Source organism: Mastigoproctus giganteus, chromosome 6 (genome assembly GCF_048544385.1).
Source record: "Mastigoproctus giganteus isolate SK-2022 chromosome 6, ASM4854438v1, whole genome shotgun sequence".
Lineage (NCBI taxonomy): Eukaryota > Metazoa > Arthropoda > Arachnida > Uropygi > Thelyphonidae > Mastigoproctus > Mastigoproctus giganteus.
Genome location: NC_143580.1, coordinates 238,927,707 through 238,955,147, shown reverse-complemented (window position 1 = coordinate 238,955,147; position 27,441 = coordinate 238,927,707). Strand labels below are relative to the sequence as shown.

Here is a 27,441-nt window from a genome sequence, read left to right as displayed (position 1 = left end):
GAGAATGGCCAGACAGGCCAGAAGAAGCCGAGGGGTTATGCTCTCTGGTAGCACTGTCATTACCTTTAGTAGTAGCACTTGATGCAAGAAAGCAAGGTTATAACAATATCAGTCAAAATAAAAAAAATAAAAAAAAACACTTCCCATTTCACCTAATCCATTTGCTCCAAAAGTTTCTCCAGTTATTCCTTGAATCTATTTAAGCTATTTATTTCCACAACAACAGATGGAATTAGTTCCAGCAACAAACCACCCGCAGGGCTAAAGACAAATTTCCACACATCTATTCTGCTATTTTCTTTCTTCAATTGGAATTTCTGCCCCCAAAAGTACGTAATCTGAACAAGATGAAGAATTCCATAGGCATTGAGCTTGCTGAAACAATTCAAAGCCTTATACACTTCAATCAGATCACCTTGTAGGTGCCTCGTCTCCAGATGCTGCAATTTACAAAACTTAAGCAGTTCTTGGTAAGAGCACCTCTTTGCCGGCATCCGCAAGTATTGCACTACCTTCTGTGGATGTAAGATTTTGTGCATTGCACACTGACAGTGAAAAGGCCCGTAGTTAAGATAATGTGGTATTCAGGACAAGGCAACCTGAGTATGGGGTCAATGTATCCACTGGTTTTGCGTTACCTCCAGTGGACGCAATAAAACACAGGAAACAAGATCGGCTCCATGTACCGATGACGGACACACTGGCTAACAGTTGTCTGGGTGATGGCTGCTCCTGGTGGAAGAGGCCTGATACGCACAACACATACTACAGAACATTCACTAACACTAAATATACAGTGGCGGACAAAAAAACTCCATCACCTTAAAAACAGTAAAGTTTGTAGTGAAACGTATAAGATATTCTTTGATTACAGTCATTTTGTTTGTTACAAAGCAAAGGTATTGCACCAAATAACACTTCTATCGCATCAGACAGTAATTGCAAGATATTACATCAGCTGTTTCTATAAATACAGCACTGGAAGGGTATACACGCTCATAGTATTCTGTTCTGCAGAGGTGTAAGCATAGCTCCATATGTTCAGTTGGTACCAAGAAAAAAAAAAGTGTAGTTATTGCTCTGTCCCAGGAAGGGCTTTCTACGCATGCTATCAGTGATAAATAGGCTGTGTTATTGTTGACTGCCACCAGTCAACAATAACACAGGTGCTGAAAATAAAGCGTGAAACCAGTGATGTGAAGAGAAGATTTGGATCAGGCCGCAAGAGAGTGACTATGCCTTCACAAGATCTATATTTGAAACAGCTCTAGCTTCGTAATCGGATGCTAGTGCTGCTGATCTAAAACTGGCTTTTCAGATGGCTTCTGGTGTTGAAACAAGTGCAAGAACTATACAAAGACTGCTTTCAAAATGTAGTCTGCATGCCTATCAGCCCAAGAAGAAGCCTTGGTTGACCCAACAAAAGAGGAAGAAGCGTCTTGCTTAGGCTAAAACATGTTTCATGGACAAAAGAGCAATGGGCCACCGTCATCTTTTCTGACAAATGTGGGAAGGAGAGCAGCTTTGTTCTGCGAAGTTTTTACGGCTCTGGAAAATAGAGAAGTTTTTTCTGTTTTATTAACTTAAATTGGCATATTAACTTATTTTCTAGAGTAACTTTATATTCCTAGTTACGATACGTAGTTAAAATTTCAACTTGGATAGAGATTTTGTAGCTTATTATTTAGTATCGGTAAGGGTATCCAATCCACGTGTTTTACAAGTTTTGCAGCTCCGGCGAATGGGTACTTTTAGCTATATTTAGCCGCTTTATTGACTGATTTTTATAACAAATTATTTTCTATAAGTAGCTTATAGACCTAGTCAAGATCGTTGGTTTATTTTGAATTGAGACAGCGAAATTTTGGAAGTTAATTAATATTTAAGTGTCCATTGATTTACCGTTCGTAACTTACCACCATTGTTATACGATACGTGTGCTAGCATAAGGTTTAATGGAAAACTAGATAGCGAGTATAGTAGTAAAAATCAGTAAAATTTATTAATCTTATTGAATTTCACTGTCAACTGAATTGTACTTTTTTAACTAAATAAATAGAATGACCTCGTTATTAAAAACATAACATCATAAATTAATACATATTAAGTTGACATATTACAGCTGGAAAAGGAATTTGAAAATGTGAATTGGAATATCGTCGGTTTGGCTGAAACAAGAAGAAGAAATCAATCACTTATAAGTTTATCAAGTGGAAATCTGCTGTACATCAATGGAAAACAGTGAAAGGAGTGAAGGTGGAATTGGGTTTCTGGTCCATAAAGATTTTAAAAACAATATTTTGGAATTCAAAAGTACATCACCAAGGGTGTCAAGACTAATACTCAAGATTTCTAAGCGGTACAAGATAAAGATTATAATGATTTATGCACCAACATCAAGCCATGATGATGAAGAGGTTGAAGAAATGTACACTGAAATTGAGAGTCTTCTAGATGAGCAGAAAATCCACTACACTATTATTATCGGAGATTTCAATGTTAAGGTTGGAAAAAGACAAAACAGCGCAGAAAGGGGAACTATAGGAAATTTTAGAATTGGTGAAAGAAATGAAAGAGGCGAAAGACTTGTGCAATATGCAGAATCTCAAGGACTGTCAGTAATGAACACTTTTTTCAAGAAAAGGGTGAACAGAAAGTGGACATGGAAGAGTCCAAATGGATTAACAACTAATGAAATCGACTTCATCCTTACTAACAGAAGATATATTGTGAATGATGTTACCGTCCTGAATAAGGTAAATGTTGGAAGTGATCACAGAATGGTATGATGTACACATGATATAAATGTAGGAAATGAAAGGAAAAAACTGACTCGAGTAAATAATACAAAGGTCTTTGAGATAATAGAAGAGGAGAAAAAGCAGTATGTACTGGAACTTAAGAACAAGTTTGAGCTTCTGCAGACTGCTCAGGACCAAGATATCAACGAGGAATATTACAACTTTCTGAAAGTGATAAAGACCATGAAACTTATAGGGAAAAAGAAATCCAAAGAAGAAAAAATTAGTCAAGAAGCACTTGTCATGATGAACCGAAGACGTCATATGAAGAAGAAGAAAAACACTGACGGAGAAAATTGAGTATACAGTCAGTCCTCGTATAGCACGATAGTTGCGTTCCTAGAAACGTTCGTGCAATGCAAAATCATGCAATATAAACAACAGGCCCTATGGGAAAAATAGGGTTAGGTGCCGACCACCCAAGATTGAACACACATTTGTAACCAAAACATTACCAAACACAATAAATAATGGTAATAAAATACTTTAGCATTAGCATTAGTAGAGGCATTTGATGCAAGAAAGCAAGCTTATGCAGCATCAGCCAAAAAAAAAATAAATAAATAAAAAAAAAAAAAAAATAAATAAATAAATAAAAAAAAATAACCACTTCCACTTCATCCCTCTGTTCGTTCGAAATACCCGTCCAGCTGAGCCTTAAACTTATTTATGCTATCAACTTCCACGACAAGGGATGAAAGTCTATTCCACCAACCAACCAACCACCCGCTGGACAAAGGCAAATTTCCGCACATCTATCCGACATCCGTCCTTCCTCAATTTCAATTTATGCCCTCTGAGGTGATTATTCTGAGCAAGAGGAAGAATCCCATTAGCATTGAGCATGCTCAAACCATTCAAAGCCTTATACACCTCTATCAGATCACCTCGCCGGTGACTAGTCTCCAGACTCTGTAATTTGCAAAGCTTAGCCTTTCTTCGTAAGAGCAACCCTTTGTTCCATTCACTAATCTTGTTGCCCTTCTCTGTACCCGTTCCATCAGCTCTACATCCTTCTTGAAATGAGGCTTCCAAACCTGTATACAGTACTCAAGATGTGGCCTAACCATTGCCTTATACAAGGGAATAATCACCTCCTTATCCCTGCTAGAAAAATTCCTGTATATCATTGACAAGACACCATGAGCTACTCTTGCAGCCCGTCTGCACTGCTCAGAGAACTTCATATCTGCCTGCACAATTACCCCCAGGTCCTATTTCATTCTCCACCACTGTCAGTGTAGTACCGCAGAGTTGATACGTTGCTCTGGGGTTACTGTTTCCCATATGTAGTACTTTACATTTGTCATGTTAAACTTCATTTGCCACCTCACAGCCCACCTGGTCAACCTTTCCAGATCCTGTTGCAGCAGCATAGCGTCAGTAGTGTCCTTAACAACCCTGCCAACCTTTGTATCATCTGCAAACTTGGACATTAAACTTGATATACCATCATCGATATCATTCATAAAAACCGAAAACAACAACGGGCCCAACACTGAACCCTGAGGAACTCCACTAATAACATTACTCCACGTTGAGCAGTGTCCATTGATTACCAATCTCTGTCTTCTGCCACTCAACCATCCCCTTATCCATAGCAGCAATTTGCCTCCAATGCCACACTGCTCCAATTTGTGCAGCAGTCTTCCATGTGCAACAGTATCAAAATCCTTTCTAAGATCCAAATATATAATATCAAAGTTATTCCCTGCATCCAGTTCTTTTGTGACTACATCATAGTATCCAATCAAATAGGTCAGGCAAGACCTGCCCTTAACAAAACCATGCTGTGTGTGAGCTATAACTGAATTCTTGTCTAGATGATCCTGCAGTGCTTCTTTAACCAGTGCCTCCATTAATTTTCCGGAAACAGAAGTTAAACTAACAGGTCTATAATTACTTGTGTCGCCCTTTGATCCTCCTTTGTGAATTGGGGTTACATTTACACATCTCCAGTCCATGGGTACTTCCCCTGAGTCCAAGGAAGCTCTCATAATTATGGCTAGGGGTTTGCTAACTTCCTTTGCTGCCTCCTTTAATATAACTGGATAGATCCCATCCACCCCAGGTGCCTTTTTTATGTTTATCTTCAACAATTTCTCCTCCACTTTACTCTCAGTTATTACAAGATTCTCTAGCTTAATGCCAGAGTTGAATACACCTCTGGCATTCCCCTCGCTGAATAGCTCCTCATGTGTGAATGTCGATGCAAAATATTCATTCAGTTTGTTAGCTACCTGAGCAAGATCATCAACAGCTGACCCATCGATATCAAGTGGACCAATCTGATTCATCCCCTTCCTTCTTGAGTTTAAACAGGTAAAGAACTCTTTTCTGTTTTTCTTTGCATCCTTTGCCAAAGATTTTTCATAGTCTGCCTTTGCCTGCCTAATCTCCTTTGTGACTTGGTTACAGACCAACATATCTATCATAGGCTTCCATGTCGCCCATTAATTTGTATGTATTCCATGCATTTTTCTTCTCTGCCACATGTCTCATTAGTTCATCTGACAGCCATTTAGGCCTAAACCTTGAACAATATTTCTTAGTTGGTATGTAAAGACTGGTAGCTTCCAAGATTAGTTCCTTGAATGCTTCCCATTTTGAATTTGTTGTTGGTAACATCATCAGTTGGTCCCACTGTATAGAATTTAAATACTGTCTCAGACCATCATAGTCGCCTTTACGAAAGCAAAAACCCTTCCCTTTACCTCTGATGGTAGTTACCTCCTTGAGTAAATCCCACTTCAACACACTGTGATCACTGCCACCTAGTGGTTCATTTATCTGCAGATTCTTAATGCATGAAGAATCACTACTGATAATCAGATCAAGAGTATTGCTCCCTCTTGTTGCCTCACGAACATGCTGATGTAGAAAACAATCATCCAATAAATCCACAAAAGCCTGGCCAGTGTGTGAGTGACCAACCCACAAATTCCAGTCAATATCTGGGAAATTAAAATCCCCCATTATAAGACTCTCTGATTTACTGGCCCACTCCATTTCCCTGTACAATATCTTATTATACTCATCAGAGTCATTAGGCCTATAGCACACTCCTATTCTCAATTTTGATTTCCCTATGCTTATGTCACACCAAACTGACTCGACACTGCCCTGTCCATCGATGTCGACTGGCTTCACTTCCTTGGATTTTATGTGTTTCTTTACTAATAGCATAACCCCTCCTCTCCTCCTGTCCTGTCTATCCTTTCTATACACATTATATTTCCCAAATTCCAGTTTCGCATTCCTTATATCTGTGTGGCACCAAGTCTCTGATATCCCAACAATATCTGCCTTTGATGTTTTGAGCAATACCTCAAATTCATCAAATTTATTTACCAAACTCCTAGCATTGGTGTACACGCAAGTATGCATGCACCTGCTTCTATTCTTAGCTACCCTAACACATCCCATGTGTTTACTTGTACCGCAATGACTCCCAGCAGTCTCTGAAATATCCTGCATCTTGTTTTTCAGGCTTCTGCTCATTTCAATAGAAGCAGTGCAAGAATCACTTCCACCTCTGCCAGTGGCTACTGTTAATCTATTAGTCCTTGTATCTCCCCCAATTGGATGCACTTCCTTAGATTTTTTGTGTTTCTTAATTAACAGCATAACTCCTCCTCCCTTCCTATCTTGTCTATCCTTTATGTTATGCATTGTACTCACCAAATTCCAATTTTGCACCTGCTTATGTCTGTGTGCCACCACATCTCTGATATCCCAACAATATCTGCCTTTAATGTCTTGCCTAGCAGTTCAAGCTGGGCACTAGGCTTTACATACCAACTAAGAAATATTGTTCAAGGTTTAGGCCTAAATGGATGGCGGATGAACTAATGAGACATATGTCAGAGAAGAAAAATGCATGGGATACATACAAATTAACATGTGACACAGAAGCCTATGATAGATACAAGTTGATCTGTAACCAAGTTACAAAGGAGGTTAGGCAGGCGAAGGCAGATTACGAGAAATCTTTGGCAAGGGATGCAAAGAAAAACAGCAAAGAGTTCTTTACTTATGTAAACTCTAGAAGGAAGGGGATGAATCAGATTGGTCCACTTGATATCGATGGATCAACTGTTGATGATCCTGCTCAGGTAGCTAACAAACTAAATGAATATTTTGCATCGACATTCACACATGAGGAGTTATTCAGCGAGGGGAATGCCAGAGGTGTATTCAACTCGAGCAGTAAGCTAGAGAGCAGTAAGCCAGGTGCCTTTCTTGTGTTGAAGACAAACACAAGAAAGGCACCTGGGATGGATGGGATCTATCCAGTTATATTAAAGGAGGCAGCAAAGGAAGTAAGCAAACCACTAGCCATAATTATGAGCGCTTCCTTGGACTCAGGGGAGGTACCCACAGACTGGAGATGTGCAAATGTGACCCCCAATTCACAAAGGAGGATCAAAGGCTGACACAAGTAATTATAGACCTGTGAGTTTAACTTCTGTTCCAGGAAAATTGATGGAGGCACTGGTTAAAGAAGCACTACAGTATCATCTAGACAAGACTTCAGTTATGGCTCGGACACAGCATGGTTTTGTTAAGGGGAAGTCTTGCCTGACCAATTTTATTAGATACTATGATGCAGTCACAAAAGAACTGGATGCAGGGAATAACTTTGATATTATATACTTGGATCTCAGAAAGTCTTTTGATACTGTTGCACATGGAAGACTGCTGCACAAATTGGAGCAGTGTGGCATTGGAGGCAAATTGCTGCTATGAAAAAAGGGGTGGTTGAGGGGGAGAAGACAGAGAGTGGTAATCAATGGACACTGCGTATCGTGGACTAATGTTATTAGTGGAGTCCCTCAGGGTTCAGTGTTGGGTCCATTATTGTTTTCTGTATTTATAAATGATATTGATGATGGTACATCCAGCTTAATGTCCAAGTCTGCAGACGATACGAAGATTGGCAGGGTTGTCAAGGACACTACTGACACTATGCTGCTGCAACAGGATCTGGAAAGGATGAGCAGATGGGCTGAGAGGTGGCAAATGAAGTTTAACATTGACAAATGTAAAGTACTACATATTGGAAACAGCAACCCTAGAGCAACGTATCAACTCTGTGGTACTACACTGACAGTGGTAGAGAATGAAAGGGACCTGGGGGTGGTTGGGCAGGCAGATATGAAGTTCTCTGAGCAGTGCAGACAGACTGCAAGAGTAGCTCATGGTGTATTGTCAATGATATATAGGACTTTTTCTAGCAGGGATAAGGAGGTGATTATTCCCTTGTATAAAACAATGGTCAGGTCACACCTAGAGTACTGTATACAGGTCTGGAGGCCTCATTTCAAGAAGGATGTAGAGCTGCTGGAACGAGTACAGAGAAGGGCAACAAGATTAGTGAATGGAACAAAGGAGTGCTCTTACGAAGAAAGGCTTAAGTTTTGCAAATTACAGTGTCTGGAGACTAGGCACCAGCGAGGTGATTTGATAGAGGTGTATAAAGCCTTGAATGTTTTGAGCATGCTCAATGCTGATGGGATTCTTCCTCTTGCTCAGAATAATCACCTGATAGGGCATTAATTCAAATTGAGGAAAAACAGATGTAGGATAGACATTAGCATTGGCAGAGGCATATGATGCAAGAAACCAAGCTTATTCAGCATCAGCCAAAAAAAAAAAAAAAAAAAAACACCACTCCCATTTCACCCCTCCGTTCGTTCGAAATACCTGTCCAGTTGAGCTTAAATTTGTTTAGGCTATCAACTTCAACAACAAGTGATGGAAGTCGGTTCCACCAACCAACCACCCGCTGGCCAAAGGCAAATTTCCGCACATCTATCCGACATCCGTCCTTCCTCAATTTGAATTTATGCCCTCTGAGGTGATTATTCTGAGCAAGATGAAGAATCCCATTGGCATTGAGCATGCTCAAACCATTCAAAGCCTTATACACCTCTATCAGATCACCTCGCCGGTGCCTAGTTTCCAGACTCTGTAATTTGCAAAACTTAAGCCTTTCTTCGTAAGAGCAACCCTTTGTTCCATTCACTAATCTTGTTGCCCTTCTCTGTACCCGTTCCAGCAGCTCTACATCCTTCTTGAAATGAGGCTTCCAGACCTGTATACAGTACTCAAGATGTGGCCTAACCATTGCCTTATACAAGGGAATAATCACCTCCTTATCCCTGCTAGAAAAATTCCTGTATATCATTGACAAGACACCATGAGCTACTCTTGCAGCTCGTCTGCACTGCTCAGAGAACTTCATATCTGCCTGCACAATTACCCCCAGGTCCTTTTCATTCTCCACCACTGTCAGTGTAGTACCGCAGAGTTGATACGTTGCTCTGGGGTTACTGTTTCCCATATGTAGTACTTTACATTTGTCAATGTTAAACTTCATTTGCCACCTCTCAGCCCATCTGTTCAACCTTTCCAGATCCTGTTGCAGCAGCATAGCGTCAGTAGTGTCCTTAACAACCCTGCCAACCTTTGTATCATCTGCAAACTTGGACATTAAACTTGATATCCCATCATCAATATCATTCATAAACACCGAAAACAACAACGGACCCAACACTGAACCCTGAGGAACTCCACTAATAACATTAGTCCACGTTGAGCAGTGTCCATTGATTACCACTCTCTGTCTTCTGCCACTCGACCATCCCCTTATCCATAGCAGCAATTTGCGTCCAATGCCACACTGCTCCAATTTGTGCAGCAGTCTTCCATGTGCAACAGTATCAAAAGCCTTTCTAAGATCCAAATATATAATATCAAAGTTATTCCCTGCATCCAGTTCTTTTGTGACTACATCATAGTATCCAATCAAATTGGTCAGGCAAGACCTGCCCTTAACAAAACCATGCTGCGTCTGAGCTATAACTGAATTCTTGTCTAGATGATCCTGCAGTGCTTCTTTAACCAGTGCCTCCATTAATTTACCTGGAACAGAAGTTAAACTAACAGGTCTATAATTACTTGTGTCAGCCTTTGATCCTCCTTTGTGAATTGGGGTTACATTTGCACATCTCCAGTCTATGGGTACCTCCCCTGAGTCCAAAGAAGCTCTCATAATTATGGCTAGGGGTTTGCTTACTTCCTTTGCTGCCTCCTTTAATATAACTGGATAGATCCCATCCACCCCAGGTGCCTTTTTTATGTTTATCCTCAACAATCTCTCCTCCACTTTCTTCTCAGTTATTACAAAATCATCCAGCTCACTGCCAATGTTTACTTTACCTACATCATTCTCCTTCTGAATAACTCCTCATGCGTGAATGTAGATGCAAAATACTCGTTTAGATTGTTAGCCACCTGAGCAGGATCCTCAACTGTTGAACCATCAATATCCAGTGGACCAATCTGATTCATCCCTTTCCTTCTTGAGTTTAAATATGTAAAGAACTCTTTTCTGTTTTTCTTTGCATCCTTTGCCAAGGATTTTTCGTAGTCTGCCTTTGCCTGCCTAATCTCCTTTGTGACTTGGTTACAGACCAACTTATATCTATCATAGGCTTCCATGTCACCCATTAATTTGTATGTATCCCATGCATTTTTCTTCTCTGCCACCTGTCTCATTAGTTCATCTGACAACCATTTAGGCCTAAACCTTGAACAATATTTCTTAGTTGGTATGTAAAGCCTGGTAGCCTCCAGGATTAGTTCCTTGAATGCTTCCCATTTTGAGTTTGCTGTTGGTAATATCATCAGTTGGTCCCACTGTATAGAATTTAAATACTGTCTCAGACCATCATAGTCGCCTTTACGAAAACAAAAACCCTTCCCTTTAACTCTGATGGTAGTTACCTCCTTGAGTAAATCCCACTTCAACACACTGTGATCACTGCCACCTAGTGGTTCATTTATCTGCAGATTCTTAATGCATGAAGAATCGCTACTGATAATCAGATCAAGAGTATTGCTCCATCTTGTTGCCTCACGAACATGCTGATGTAGAAAACAATCATCCAATAAATCCACAAAAGCCTTGTTAGTGTGCGAGTGACCAACCCACAAATTCCAGTCAATATCTGGGAAATTAAAATCCCTCATTATAAGACTCTCTGATTTACTGGCCCACTCTATTTCCCTGTACAATATCTTATTATACTCATCAGAGTCATTAGGCCTATAGCACACTCCTACTCTCAATTTTGATTTCCCTATGCTTATGTCACACCAAACTGACTCGACACTGCCCTGTCCATCGATGTCGACTGGCTTCACTTCCTTGGACTTTATGTGTTTCTTAACTAATAGCATAACCCCTCCTCCCCTCCTGTCCTGTCTATCCTTTCTATACACATTGTATTCCCGAAATTCCAGTTCCGCATTACTTATATCTGTGTGACACCACGTCTCCGATATCCCAACAATATCTGCCCTTGATGTTTTGAGCAATACCTCAAATTCATCAAATTTATTTACCAAACTCCTAGCATTGGTGTACACGCAGGTATACATGCACCTGTTTCTATTCTTAGCTACCCTAACACAACCCATGTGTTTACTTGTACCGCAATGACTCCCAGCAGTCTCTGAAATATCCTGCATCTTGTTTTTCAGGCTTCTGCTCATTTCAATAGAAGCAGTGCAAGAATCACTTCCACCTCTGCCAGTGGCTACTGTTAATCTATTAGTCCTTGTATCCCCCCCAACTAGCAGTTTTCCGACCCACCTAACACTGCCTCGACAGCATCAGCAAAAATTCTTGCACCCTTTCTATTTAAGTGTATCCCATCCCTGTAGAAGCAATCTGTCCTGTTAACAAGTACAGTCCAGGCTGAAATTTGCCTGGACTGAAATTTGCTGAGACGTGCGGAAATTTGCCTTTAGCCAGCAAGTGGTTGGTTGGTGGAACAGACTTCCATCCCTTGTCGTGGAAGTTGATAGCCTAAATAAGTTCAAGGCTCAGCTGGACAGGTATTTCAAACGAACAGGGGTGAAGTGGAAGTGGTTTTTTTTTTTTTTTTTTTGGCTGATGCTGCATAAGCTTGCTTTCTTGCATCAAATGCCTCTACTAATGCTAATGATGCAAGAAACTAAGCTTATGCAGCATCAGCCAAAAACACACTTGCCATTTCACCCATCCACTCGCTCCAAATGTTTGTCTAAGTCTGCCTTGAATCTATTTAAGCTATCAACTTCAACAACAGATGGAAGTTTGTTCCAGCAATCAACCGACCACTGGCTGAAGGCAAACTTCCGCACATCTAGCATACAGCTGTCTTTCCTCAATTTGAATTTACGCCCTCTCAGGTGATTATTCTGGGTAAGAAGAAGGATACCATCAGCATTGAGCATGCTCAAACCATTCAAGGTCTTATTAATATTATTAGACATATGGTGCAAGGAAGCCTGTGGTTTATGCTGGACCAGCCAAAAAAAAAAAAAAAAAATTATACAACTCAATCAGATCACCTTGCAGGTGCTAATCTCCAGACACTTTAATTTGCAAAACTTAAGCCTTTTTTCCTAAGATCAACCCTTTGTTTTATTCACTAATCTTGTTGCACTTCTCTGTATGCATTCCAGCAGCTCTACATCTTTCTTAAAATGAGGCCTCCAAACCTCTATACAGTACTCAAAGTGTGGCCTGACCATTGCCTAACACAAGGGGATAATCACCTGCTTATTCCTGATAGAAAAATTCCTGTATATCATTGACAAGACACCATCAGCTTCTCTTGCAGACCGTTTGCACTGCTCAAAAACGTCATATCTGACTGCACAATTACCTCCAGATATTTTTCGTTCTCTACAACCGTCAGTGTAGTACCTGTTGATACGTTACTCTAGGGTTTACTGCTTCCCACATGCGGTACTTTACATTTTTCAATGTTAAACTTCAGTTGCTACCTCTCAGCCCACCTGCTCAATTTTTCTAGATCCTGTTGCAGTACCGTACCATCATTAGTGTCATTAACAACCCTGCCAACCTTAATATCGTCTGCAAACTTAGACATTGATCCTGATGGAATCAGACATTAATATTGATGAAAGTATATCAAGTTTAATGTCGTAAAGTTTGCAGATGATATAAAGTTTGGAATGTGGTTAATGACAATCATCAGGGTGAGTTATTGCAACAAGATCTAGGGAAATTGGGTTGATGGGCTGAGAAATACAGCTGATGTTTAACATTGAAAAATGCAAGGTACGGCATATGAGTAGCATATGCCGTACCAGGTCTGGAGGCCTTACTTTAGAAAGGATGTAGAGATGATGGAATTATTATTATTAGCTATATGGTGCATGGAAGCCTGAAGCTTATGCTGGTTAGGTTCAGACTGACGATTCGAACAAAACAAAAGGAACAGACTTCTATCTGTATGGAGGTTGATAGCTTAAATAAATTTAAGGCTGAACTGGACAAACATCTGGAGTGACCAGATGTGAGAAATAGGAAGGGTTTTTTTTTTTTTTTTTTTTGGCTGATGCTGTATAAACTTGCTTTCTTTCATTATATGCTTCAACTAATGCTAATGATAACTATCAGTTTCAGCGAATCCTTAAGGTATCTTCAATGATAGTGGCAAAAATCCTTAAACCAACTTTGTTCAAATGAATACCATCTCTACAAAATAGATTCATTGTACCTACATATGTGGGCTACAGTGCCTGATTAAGGCACAAGCTAGCTGGGCCCTTGCCCAGGGGCCATCCTTTAAAGGCCACCAAATTTTAAAATTCATGGTTTGTTTGTTTGTTTGTTTGTTTGTTATTTGGTTTTTAGGAGCATTAGCAACTAAGGCCATATTGCTCCGGGATATGCGGTGGTCATTCCTTGACCTTTCCGCATCCTCCGTATTTGGTGGTGACGGGCTCGAACCCCGGTCTAATCAAGAAGCATGTGCTATGCACTGCTGCGCCTTCCCACCTGGCTATGGAGGCGCCTAAAATTCATGGAAGAAAAATATATATATATCCTTAGTAAAGGTGGTGCTAAAAAAGCTTTCTGCTTGGGGCGCAAAAATACCTTGGTCCGGCAATGGCAGTGCATGCTGATAAAAATATTCCTCCCTAGAGCCTTGCAGATTCTCTCGTCTTCAGTTAATCCACAAGGGTTTCAGAATTTCAGACACATACACATACTGACCTAACTCATGGCATTTTTTTCAGCACATTCATATATATATCCAACAGATGGCCAGGGCTTGTACCTTTAATATCATTAGTCCCTACGTGAATATTAATGATCTCTTTACTTCTGACAATCTGTTAGTAACATCGGGAATTGTTTCTCCTGGCAAATACACTCTGGTTCTGCACCACCTATCTTCAATACAAAAAATTTTACCTGTTTCCCTGACAATAAGGCCTCCCAATAAAACTAGATCACCTATAACCAGAGCAGTCTGCATTCTTTTCTGGGACCCAAATCTGGGGTGTATCAGTTGGCAAGCCTTAACAAGCATGCATGCAACATAAGAAACATAAGCCTTATATCACTTGCAAATAAAAGAATCATCAGTTGAGCTAGGTCTGTGTACTAGACCAGCTTTAGAATACATGCCACAGGCTATACAAATGATGAAGACATGACACACAGAAAATGCCTTTGGGCATTTCTGTCTAACTCCAGATGTCCTTAGACTTTATATTATAAGTGGACCTTGTAGCAACCATTATTTAAACAAAATTGCAAGTTCAACAAAATCTTGTTGAACTTGCAAGTTCAACAAGATGTTGAACTTGCAAGTTTTGTCAAGTTCAAATTTGTGAAGTTCAAATACATAATTTATGTCAACAAAATATTGCAGACATTAAACTGTTAACAAAACTTTAACCATGAAAGAAGTTAAATTTAAGCAACCAAAGGAAAGTTATAAAGTTCCGGCTAAAATATCAATAACAAAGGCTATCTGAATATTAAGCTGTAGCTTTCCAAATACTTTACAAATTTAAACTTACAATATACTGTGGAATTTAAATTAAGAAAGTTTTATTTACATTACAAAACTTTTAACGACTAGTGAAATTAAATTTCAGTTAAGATAACTAATTAAATATGCATAATATGAAATAAATAATTAGAAAACTGATAAAATAATTACAAAAAACAACTTTTCAGTTGTTTTTTTGTAATTATTAATTTTTTTTTTCCTTGCATATCTCTAAAGTAAGTTTATTACCCTCAACCCTTATCTTTCATGTATGTTTGCTTCATTTGTCATTGGACCAAATATGCTACATTTCACTTGAAATTTCGGTGATTTTTTTTCATTCCTATATCCACTTAACATTTTTTTTTTACTCTTAGAAATTTATGGATTCTGGTTAAAAATTTATTTCCAGGTGCCAGTACTGTTTAGTTTTATATCAATATTTATTTATTTTTTTTTTTTCTGCAAGTTGTTGCTTGTAATTTTGCCTAATATTATCTCAGTCTCTTGCTCTCTTTTATGGCTACTTGCTTTTAACTATGTTTTCAAATCTCTTTACCTTAACTTGTATTAGACTAATAAGTTATATGTCTCTAAAAATTTCTGTTATCAATTCCAATTTCTCATCTTCATAGTGTCAACTGTAAAGTTCATAAGCTATTTTCTGAAACTCCCCTTTTAATTCTTGTAATTTTTATTGTTTACCAAATAAAAAAAAAAAAAAATAAAATTTTGTTTACATTTCACTTTCATTGTCCTTTATTTTGGTAACAAAAATTTTATTCTCATTGTTATTTATATTTATGCTTTTTGCTTATGGTTTACATTAGAAATGAATACACGTTGATATTTTGCTTGTAATCCTGCCCACTAAAACTTGATGAGAGGCCAGTTTAGTAAGTTGTGGCAACATCCTTATATTATTAATTTTGTAATTATTTATTTCTTATGCATATTTTATTAGTTATTATCAGTTATCTTCACTCTCTATCTCCCTCACTTTCTTTCCTTAATTTTTTTTTTTTTTCCACTTTCAACATATAGATATATAATATTGATAAAAATAATAGGATATAATCACATTACTGAACGACTAAACAAGCACGAAAAAGTATTAAATTATTAAACTGGGTTATGGATCTGGGGCACTACTACTTATAGTAGAGATACCCGACAACCATAATGAAATATAATAAGTTGAGCTATATAATAAGGTGGCAACAGAAGTTTAACTTTGACAAACGTAAAGTACTGCATATGGAAAGCAGCAACCCCAGAGTAATGTATCAACTGTGGGTTACTACACTGACAGTGATGGAGAATGAAAAGGACCTGGGGGTAATTGTGCAGGCAGATATGAAGTTTTCTGAGCAGTGCAAACGGTCTGCAAGAGTGGCTCATGGTGTCTTGTCAATGATATCGAGGCAGTGTTAGGTGGGTCGGAAAACTGCTAGCTTGGGGGGAGACAAAGACCAATAGATTGACAGTAGCCACTGGCAGAGGTGAAAGAGATTCTTGCACTGCTTCTATTAGAATGAGCAGAAGCCTGAAAAACAAGATGCATGGTATTTCAGAGACTGCTGGGAGCCATTGCAGTACAAGTAAACACATGGGTTGTGTTAGGGTAGCTAAGAATAGAAACAGGTGCAGGTATACTTGCGTGTACACCAATGCTAGGAGTTTAGTAAATAAATTTGATGAATTTGAGGTATTGCTCAAAACATCGAAGGCAGATATTGTTGGGATATCAGAGACGTGGTGTCACACAGATATAAGGGATGCAGAACTGCAATTTGGGGAGTACAACGTCTACAGAAAGGATAGACAGGATAGGAAGGGGGGAGGGGTTATGCTATTAGTTAAGAAACACATAAAAACCAAGGAAGTGAAGCCAGTCGACATCGCTGAACAGTGCAGTGTGGAGTCAGTTTGGTGTGACATAAACATTGGGAGATCAAAATTGAGAGTAGGAGTGTGCTATAGGCCTAATGACTCTGATGAGTATAATAAGGAACTGTACAGGGAAATAGAGCGGGCCAGTAAATCAGAGTGTCTTATAATGGGAGATTTTAATTTCCCAGATATTGACTGGAATTTGGGGGTTGGTTACTCACACACTAGCAGGGCTTTTGTGGATTTATTGGATGATTGTTTTCTACATCAGCATGTTCGGGAGGCAACTAGAGGGAGTAATACTCTTGATTTGATTATCAGCAGTGATTCTTCATGCATTAAGAATCTGCAGATAAATGAACCACTAGGTGGCAGTGATTACAGTGTGCTGAAGTGGGATTTACTCAAAGAGGTAACTACCATTAGGGGTAAAGGGAAGGGTTATTGCTTCCGTAAAGGCGACTACGATGGACTGAGGAGTATTTAAATTCTATACAGTGGGACCAACTGATGATGTAACCAACAGCAAATTCAAAATGGGAAGCATTCAAAGAACTTATCTTGGAAGCTACTAGGCTTTACATACCAACTAAGAAATTTTGTTCAAGGTTTAGGCCAAAATGGATGTCAGATGAACTAATGAGGCATATAGCAGAGAAGGAAAATGCATGGGATACATACAAATTAACACATGACACAGAAACCTATGATAGATACAAGTTGATATGCAACCAAGTTACAAAGGAGGTTAGGCAGGCGAAGGCAGATTACGAGAAATCCTTGGCAAGGGATGCAAAGAAAAACAGCAAAGAGTTCTTTACTTATGTAAACTCTAGAAGGAAGGGGATGAATCAGATTGGTCCACTTGATATTGATGGGTCACGTGTTGATGATCCTGCTCAGGTAGCCAACAAACTAAATGAATATTTTGCATCGACATTCACACATGAGGAGTTATTCAGCGAGGGGAATGCCAGAGGTGTATTCAACTCTAGCAGTAAGCTACAGAATCTTGAAATAACTGGGAGTAAAGTGGAGGAGAAACTGTTGAAGATAAACACAAGAAAGGCACCCGGGGTGGATGGGATCTATCCAGTTATATTAAAGGAGGCAGCAAAGGAAGTAAGCAAACCCTTAGCCATAATTATGAGAGCTTCCTTGGACTCAGGGGAGGTACCCATAGACTGGAAATGTGCAAATGTGACCCCAATTCACAAAGGAGGATCAAAGGCTGACACAAGTAATTATAGACCTGTGAGCTTAACTTCTGTTCCAGGAAAATTAATGGAGGCACTGGTTAAAGAAGCACTGCAGGATCATTTAGACAAGACTTCAGTTATAGCTCAGACACAGCATGGTTTTGTTAAGGGGAAGTCTTGCCTGACCAACTTGATTGGATACTATGATGCAGTCACAAAAGAACTGGATGCAGGGAATAACTTTGATATTATATACTTGGATCTTAGAAAGGCTTTTGATACTGTTGCATATGGAAGACTGCTACACAAATTGGAGCAGTGTGACATTGGAGGAAAATTGCTGCTATGGATAAAGGGGTGGTTGAGGGGGAGAAGACAGAGAGTGGTAATCAATGGACACTGCTCATCGTGGACTGATGTTATTAGTGGAGTCCCTCAGGGCTCAGTGTTGGGTCCATTATTGTTTTCTGTATTTATAAATGATATTGATTATGGTATATCCAGCTTAATGTCCAAGTTTGCAGACGATACAAAGGTTGGCAGGGTTGTCAAGGACACTATGGACACTATGCTGCTGCAACAGGATCTGGAAAGGTTGAGCAGATGGGCTGAGAGGTGGCAAATGAAGTTTAACATTGACAAATGTAAAGTACTACATGGGAAACAGCAACCCCAGAGCAACGTAACAACTCTGTGGTACTACACTGACAGTGGTAGAGAATGAAAGGGACTTGGGGGTGGTTGTGCAGGCAGATATGAAGTTCTCTGAGCAGTGCAGACGGGCTGCAAGGGTAGCTCATGGAGTATTGTCAATGATATACAGGAATTTTTCCAGCAGGGATAAGGAGGTGATCATTCCATTGTATAAGGCGATGGTCAGGCCACACCTAGAGTACTGTATAAAGGTCTGGAGGCCTCATTTCAAGAAGGATGTAGAGCTGCGGGAACGAGTACAGAGAAGGGCAACAAGATTAGTGAATGGAACAAAGGGGTGCTCTTACGAAGAAAGGCTTAAGTTTTGCAAATTACAGTGTCTGGAGACTAGGCACCAGCGAGGTGATCTGATAGAGGTGTATAAAGCCTTGAATGGTTTAAGCATGCTCAATGCTGATGGGATTCTTCCTCTAGCTCAGAAAAATCACCTGAGAGGGCATAAATTCAAATTGAGGAAAGACAGATGTAGGATAGACGTGCGGAAATTTGCCTTTAGCCAGCGGGTGGTTGGTTGGTGGAACAGACTTCCATCCCTTGTGGTGGAGGTTGATAGCCTAAATAAGTTTAAGGCTCAGCTGGACAGGTATTTTGAACGAACAGAGGGGTGAAGTGGAAGTGGGTTTTTTTTTTTTTTTTTTTGGCTGATGCTGCATAAGCTTGCTTTCTTGCATCAAATGCCTCTACTAATGCTAATGCTAATATACAGGAAATATTTCTAGCAGGGATAAGGAGGTGATTATCCCCTTGTATAAGGCAATGGTCAGGCCACACCTTGAGTACTGTATACGGGTCTGGAGGCCTCATTTTAAGAAGGATGTAGAGCTGTTGGAATGAGTACAGAGAAGGGCAACAAGATTAGTGAATGGAACAAAGGGTTGCGCTTATGAACAAAGATTTAAATTTTGCAAATTAGTGTCTGGAGACTAGGCACCTGTGAGGTGATCTGATTGAGGTGTATAAAGCACTGAATGGTTTGAGCATGCTCAATGCTGATGGGATTCTTCCTCTTGCTCAGAATAATCACCTGAGAGGGCATAAATTCAAATTGAGGAAAAATGTAGGATAGATGTGCGGAAGTTTGTCTTTAGCCAATGGGTAGTTGGTTGGTGGAACGGACGTCCATCCTTTGTTGTGGAAGTCTGTTCAGCCCTAAATAAATTTAAGGCTGAGCTGGACAGGTATTTGGAAAGAATGGAGGGGTGAAATGGGAGTAGTTTTTTTTTTTTTGGCTGATGCTGCATAAGCTTGCTTTCTTGCATCATTAGCATTAGCATTAGTAGAGGCATTTGATGCAAGAAAGCAAGCTTATGCAGCATCAGCCAAAAAAAAAAAAAAAAAAAAACCACTTCCACTTCACCCCTCTGTTCGTTCAAAATCATAAGCCTCTACTAATGCTAATACCTCACAGGCTGTCCTGGCAGCCTGTCCACATTGCTCAGAGAGAATAAAATAAAGTGGAAATAAGAATTTATCTCTTATTATGTATATTTCATTTGTTATATTTTATCTCCCTTCTATGACTTGTTTTTTTTCTCACTTTATATATATATATAATGCATCACTTATTTTTCACTTTTTTAGTATTGCTTAATTTTTTAGTAGTGCTGTAAAAAAAAAAAAAAAAAAAACTTAAGACAATTAGTATCTTTTTATCAGTCTAGCTTGTGAACTTATTACTACTACTTAGCCACATGGTACAAGGAAGCCTGAGGCTTATGCTGCAGCATCCAAAAAAATTTCCCTAGTTACCCTGAGAGAGATAAGTAGAAGGGAATCACCAAGAATGAGAAAAATGATATCTTGGGGTTCTGTTTTGGCCCCAGGGGCTCACATCTGTAGAATATGGAATTGGCACACCCAGTGTCCTGAGCTGGATATCATCATTCTTCTCTTTCTTGGTGATTCCCTTCTACTTCTCTCTGGGGGTAACTCTGAATTTTTTTTTTTTAGCTGGTGCAGAATAAGCCTTAGGCTTCCTTGCACTATGTGACTAGTAAGAATAATAATAACAATGTGCTAGAACCCTTCCCTCCCCACGGACAACCTAAATTCCGCACTGGTCACACATTCGTTTATCCACAAATAAATTGTGGTTAAAATATTTTTATTAATTTATTATTTTTTTTTACTTTATTTATTTATAAAGTTTATTACTTTATTAAATATTTTTACATGTGTACTGCATCTCGAAGAATATTTCACTAGGAATTTCCGTTTTCAAACATATTAGTAACTAATTGTACGATATACGTGATACACGATGATAAAATAAAAAATTCTTTCTCGTGCTCTTTCCACATTACTACAAAATCTCGCTCAAACTGAACATTACCTTACCGGGAACTAACAAATGCACGTAAATCTACCGCAGGAATACAGGAAACGCGTCATGAAAACTCCTTATTCCGGAAACAAGTGTCCTTCCTGTCTCCAGCAATTTTCCACACCTTAAAAAAAAAGGCGTCAAACTTGCTAAGGAAACAAAAATTGTTTTGTTGCATAAATAACATTTGGCATTCGTAGATGTATTAAATACAGGAAATCAAGCTTTTCTCAAGTTTGGGAAACTGTAAGCCCCTGGCTTTATGGCCGTGAAGGGTAATAAAGATTATCTCTCTCTCTAACCAAATAATAATAATAAATAAATAAATAATAATAATAAAATAATGGAAATGTCAAGTTCTTTCTTGAATTTATTTAAGCTATCAACTTCCACAACAGATTGAAATTTGTTACAGCCATTAACTACGGGCTGGCTAAAGCCAAATTTCTGCAGATCTATTCTACAACTGTCTTTCCTCAGTTTGAGTTTATGCTTCCTCTGGTTCGTAATCGGAGCATGAGAAAGAATCCCATCACCATTGCGCTTGCTCATACCATTCAAGGCCTTGTACACTTCAATCAAATTACTTCTCAAGTGCCTATTCTCCAGATGCTTCAATTCGCAGAACTTAAGCCTTTCTTGGTAAGTGCACATCCATTCTTCCCCTACCCGTTCTAGCAAGTCTACATTCTTCCTAAAATGAGGCCTCCAGACCTGCATGCAGTACTCAAGGTGTGGCCTGATCATTGCCTAATACAAAGGTATGATCACTTCATTATCACTGCTAGCAAGATTCCTGTATATCATTGACAATACTCCATGAGCTGCTCCGGCGCCTGTCTGCACTGCTCAGAAAACTTCAAATCTGACTAGGTAATTACCCCCAGGTCTTTTTCATACTCCACTGCACTGAGTGTAATACCACACAGTTGAATGGCAATTCAGCCCCGCCGGCAATTAAACAATAATCAATAGTTAAAATTACCCACGCCTCCCACCACGCCCAGACTATGACCCAGACTAGTTGTACACGTTGGCACTAATGATATTAAGAGTAGGAGACCGGCGGAATTACTTAGCAAGTACAGGTCACTGTTGAAAAAAAGCCGTGAATTAGGGTTGAACTTGAAAGTGTCTGCAATTCTGCCCAGACACGATAGGAGGGAGTATATGATGAGAGCCTTGTCGATCAATTCGGCCCTGGAGGGATTGTGCAAGGCTCAAGGGGTAGAATTTTTTTCAGCCTGGACTGTACTTGTTAACAGGAGAGATTGCTTCTACAGGGATGGGATACACTTAAATAGAAAGGGTGCAAGAATTTTTGCTGATGCTGTCGAGGCAGTGTTAGGTGGGTCGGAAAACTGCTAGTTGGGGGGGGGGATACAAGGACTAATAGATTAACAGTAGCCAGTGGCAGAGGTGGAAGTGATTCTTGCACTGCTTCTATTGAAATGAGCAGAAGTCTGAAAAACAAGATGCAGGATATTTCAGAGACTGCTGGTAGTCATTGCGGTACAAGTAAACACATGGGTTGTGTTAGAGTAGCTAAGAATAGAAACAGGTGCATGTATACCTGCGTGTACACCAATGCTAGGAGTTTGGTAAATAAATTTGATGAATTTGAGGTATTGCTCAAAACATCAAAGGCAGATATTGTTGGGATATCAGAGACGTGGTGTCACACAGATATAAGTAATGCGGAACTGGAATTTGGGGAATACAATGTGTATAGAAAGGATAGACAGGACAGGAGGGGAGGAGGGGTTATGCTATTAATTAAGAAACACATAAAGTCCAAGGAAGTGAAGCCAGTCGACATCGATGGACAGGGCAGTGTCGAGTCAGTTTGGTGTGACATAAGCATAGGGAAATCAAAATTGAGAGTAGGAGTGTGCTATAGGCCTAATGACTCTGATGAGTATAATAAGATATTGTACAGGGAAATAGAGTGGGCCAGTAAATCAGAGAGTCTTATAATGGGGGACTTTAATTTCCCAGATATTGACTGGAATTTGTGGGTTGGTCACTCGCACACTAGCAAGGCTTTTGTGGATTTATTGGATGATTGTTTTCTACATCAGCATGTTCGTGAGGCAACAAGAGGGAGCAATACTCTTGATCTGATTATCAGTAGCGATTCTTCATGCATTAAGAATCTGCAGATAAATGAACCACTAGGTGGCAGTGATCACAGTGTGTTGAAGTGGGATTTACTCAAGGAGGTAACTACCATCAGAGGTAAAGGGAAGGGTTTTTGTTTTCGTAAAGGCGACTATGATGGTCTGAGACAGTATTTAAATTCTATACAGTGGGACCAACTGATGATGTTACCAACAGCAAACTCAAAATGGGAAGCATTCAAGGAACTAATCTTGGAGGCTACCAGGCTTTACATACCAACTAAGAAATATTGTTCAAGGTTTAGGCCTAAATGGTTGTCAGATGAACTAATGAGACATGTGGCAGAGAAGAAAAATGCATGGGATAAATACAAATTAATGGGTGATATGGAAGCCTATGATAGATATAAGTTGGTCTGTCACCAAGTCTTTGGATGATTGTTTTCTACATCAGCATGTTCGGGAGGCAACTAGAGGGAGTAATACTCTTGATTTGATTATCAGTAGTGATTCTTCATGCATTAAGAATCTGCAGATAAATGAACCACTTGGTGGCAGTGATCACAGTGTGCTGAAGTGGGAGTTACTCAAAGAGGTAACTACCATTAGGGGTAAAGGGAAGGGGTATTGCTTTCGTAAAGGCGACTACAATGGACTGAGACAGTATTTAAATTCTATACAGTGGGATCAACTGATGATATTGCCAACAGCAAATTCAAAATGGGAAGCATTCAAAGAACTTATTGTGGAAGCTACTAGGCTTTACATACCAACTAAGAAATATTGTTCAAGGTTTAGGCCTAAATGGTTGTCAGATGAACTAATGAGACATGTGGCAGAGAAGAAAAATGCATGGGATACATATAAATTAATGGGTGACATGGAAGCCTATGATAGATACAAGTTGATCTGTAACCAAGTTACAAAGGAGGTTAGGCAGGCGAAGGCAGATTACGAGAGATCCTTGGCAAGGGATGCGAAGAAAAACAGCAAAGAGTTCTTTACTTATGTAAACTCTAGAAGGAAGGGGATGAATCAGATTGGTCCACTTGAGATCGATGGGTCAACTGTTGATGACCCTGCTCGGGTAGCTAACAAACTAAATGAATATTTTGCATCGACATTCACACATGAGGAGTTATTCAGCGAGGGGAATGCCAGAGGTGTATTCAACTCTAGCAGTAAGCTAGAGAATCTTGTAATAACTGAGAGCAAAGTGGAGGAGAAATTGTTGAAGATAAACACAAGAAAGGCACCTGGGGTGGATGGGATCTATCCAGTTATATTAAAGGAGGCAGCAAAGGAGGTAAGCAAACCCTTAGCCATAATTATGAGAGCTTCCTTGGACTCAGGGGAGGTACCCATTGACTGGAGATGTGCAAATGTGACCCCAATTCACAAAGGGGGATCAAAGGCTGACACAAGTAATTATAGACCTGTGAGTTTAACTTCTGTTCCCGGAAAATTAATGGAGGCACTGGTGAAAGAAGCACTGCAGGATCATCTAGACAAGACTTCAGTTATAGCTAGGACACAGCATGGTTTTGTTAAGGGGAAGTCTTGCCTGACCAATTTGATTGGATACTATGATGCAGTCACAAAAGAACTGGATGCAGGGAATAACTTTGATATTATATACTTGGATCTTAGAAAGGCTTTTGATACTGTTGCACATGGAAGACTGCTGCACAAATTGGAGCAGTGTGGCATTGGAGGCAAGTTGCTGCTATGGATAAAGGGGTGGTTGAGGGGGAGAAGACAGAGAGTGGTAATCAATGGACACTGCTCATCGTGGACTAATGTTATTAGTGGAGTCCCTCAGGGTTCAGTATTGGGGCCTTTATTGTTTTCTGTATTTATAAATGATATTGATGATGGTATATCAGGCTTAATGTCCAAGTTTGCAGACGATACGAAGGTTGGCAGGGTTGTCAAGGACACTACTGACACTATGCTGCTGCAACAGGATTTGGAAAGGTTGAGCAGATGGGCTTCGAGGTGGCAAATGAAGTTTAACATTGACAAATGTAAAGTACTACATATGGGAAACAGCAACCCCAGAGCAACGTATCAACTCTGTGGTACTACACTGACAGTGGTAGAGAATGAAAGGGACCTGGGGGTGGTGGTGCAGGCAGATATGAAGTTCTCTGAGCAGTGCAGACGAGCTGCAAGAGTAGCTCATGGTGTATTGTCAATGATATATAGGAATTTTTCTAGCAGGGATAAGGAGGTGATTATTCCCTTGTATAAGGCAATGGTCAGGCCACACCTAGAGTACTGTATACAGGCCTGGAGGCCTCATTTCAGGAAGGATGTAGAGCTGCTGGAACGAGTACAGAGAAGGGCAACTAGATTGGTGAATGGGACAAAGGGGTTCTCTTACGAAGAAAGGCTTAAGTTTTGCAAATTACAGTGTCTGGAAACTAGGTACCAGCGGGGTGATCTGATAGAGGTGTACAAAGCCTTGAATGGTTTGAGCATGCTCAATGCTGATGGGATTCTTCCTCTAGCTCAGAAAAATCACCTGAGAGGGCATAAATTCAAATTGAGGAAAGACAGATGTAGGATAGATGTGCGGAAATTTGCCTTTAGCCAGCGGGTGGTTGGTGGGTGGAACAGACTTCCATCCCTTGTCGTGGAAGTTGATAGCCTAAATAAGTTTAAGGCTCAGCTGGACAGGTATTTCGAACGAACAGAGGGGTGAAGTGAAAGTGGTTATTTTTATTTATTTATGTTACTTTTTTTTTTTTTTTTTTTTTTTGGCTGATGCTGCATAAGCTTGCTTTCTTGCATCAAATGCCTCTACTAATGCTAATGCTAAAGTCACAAAGGAGATTAGGCAGGCAAAGGCAGACTATGAAAAATCCTTGGCAAAGGATGCAAAGGAAAACAGAAAAGAGTTCTTTACATACTTGAACTCGAAAAGGAAAGGGATGAATCAGATTGGTCCACTGGATATTGATGGTTCAACAGTTGAGGATCCTGCTCAGGTGGCTAACAATCTAAACGAGTATTTTGCATCTACATTCACGCATGAGGAGTTATTCAGGAAGGAGAATGATGTAAGTAAAGTAAACATTGGCAGTGAGCTGGATGATTTTGTAATAACTGAGAGGAAAGTGGAGGAGAGATTGTTGAGGATAAACATAAAAAAGGCACCTGGGGTGGATGGGATCTATCCAGTTATATTAAAGGAGGCAGCAAAGGAAGTATGCAAACCCCTAGCCATAATTATGAGAGCTTCTTTGGACTCAGGGGAGGTACCCATAGACTGGAGATGTGCAAATGTAACCCCAATTCACAAAGGAGGATCAAAGGCTGACACAAGTAATTATAGACCTGTTAGTTTAACTTCTGTTCCAGGTAAATTAATGGAGGTACTGGTTAAAGAAGCACTGCAGGATCATCTAGACAAGAATTCAGTTATAGCTCAGACGCAGCATGGTTTTGTTAAGGGCAGGTCTTGCCTGACCAATTTGATTGGATACTATGATGTAGTCACAAAAGAACTGGATGCAGGGAATAACTTTGATATTATATATTTGGATCTTAGAAAGGCTTTTGATACTGTTTCACATGGAAGACTGCTGCACAAATTGGAGCAGTGTGGCATTGGAGGCAAATTGCTGCTATGGATAAGGGGATGGTTGAGTGGCAGAAGACAGAGAGTGGTAATCAATGGACACTGCTCAACGTGGACTAATGTTATTAGTGGAGTTCCTCAAGGTTCAGTGTTGGGTCCGTTGTTGTTTTCGGTGTTTATGAATGATATTGATGATGGGATATCAAGTTTAATGTCCAAGTTTGCAGATGATACAAAGGTTGGCAGGGTCGTTAAGGACAATACTGACGCTATGCTGCTGCAACAGGATCTGGAAAGGTTGAACAGATGGGCTGAGAGGTGGCAAATGAGGTTTAACATCGACAAATGTAAAGTGCTGCATATGGGAAACAGTAACCCCAGAGCAAAGTATCAACTCTGCGGTACTACACTGACAGTGGTGGAGAATGAAAAGGACCTGGGGGTAATTGTGCAGGCAGATATGAAGTTCTCTGAGCAGTGCAGACGAGCTGCAAGAGTAGCTCATGGTGTCTTGTCAATGATATACAGGAATTTTTCTAGCAGGGATAAGGAGGTGATTATTCCCTTGTATAAGGCAATGGTAAGGCCACATCTTGAGTACTGTATACAGGTCTGGAGGCCTCATTTCAAGAAGGATGTAGAGCTGCTGGAACGGGTACAGAGAAGGGCAACAAGATTAGTAAATGGAACAAAGGGTTGCTCTTACGAAGAAAGGCTTAAGTTTTGCAAATTACAGAGTTTGGAGACTAGGCACCGGCGAGGTGATCTGATAGAGGTGTATAAGGCTTTGAATGGTTTGAGCATCTCAATGCCAATGGGATTCTTCATCTTTCTCAGAATAATCACCTCAGAGGGCATAAATTCAAATTGAGGAAGGACGGATGTCGGATAGATGTGCGGAAATTTGCCTTTGGCCAGCGGGTGGTTGGTTGGTG

The 27,441-nt window shown here is 39.9% G+C and overlaps 1 protein-coding gene across 1 annotated transcript in view; it reads right to left on the bottom strand.

The window, feature by feature from the left end:
• cin (Molybdenum cofactor synthesis protein cinnamon) overlaps positions 1-20,828 on the bottom strand; it is a 321,839-nt gene extending 301,011 nt beyond the window's left edge. Inside the window, exon 1 of the mRNA XM_090376470.1 lies at positions 20,815-20,828. The gene's annotated coding sequence lies outside the window, so the exon portion shown is untranslated. The remainder of the gene's footprint in view (positions 1-20,814) is intronic.
• Positions 20,829-27,441: the final 6,613 nt, after the last annotated feature.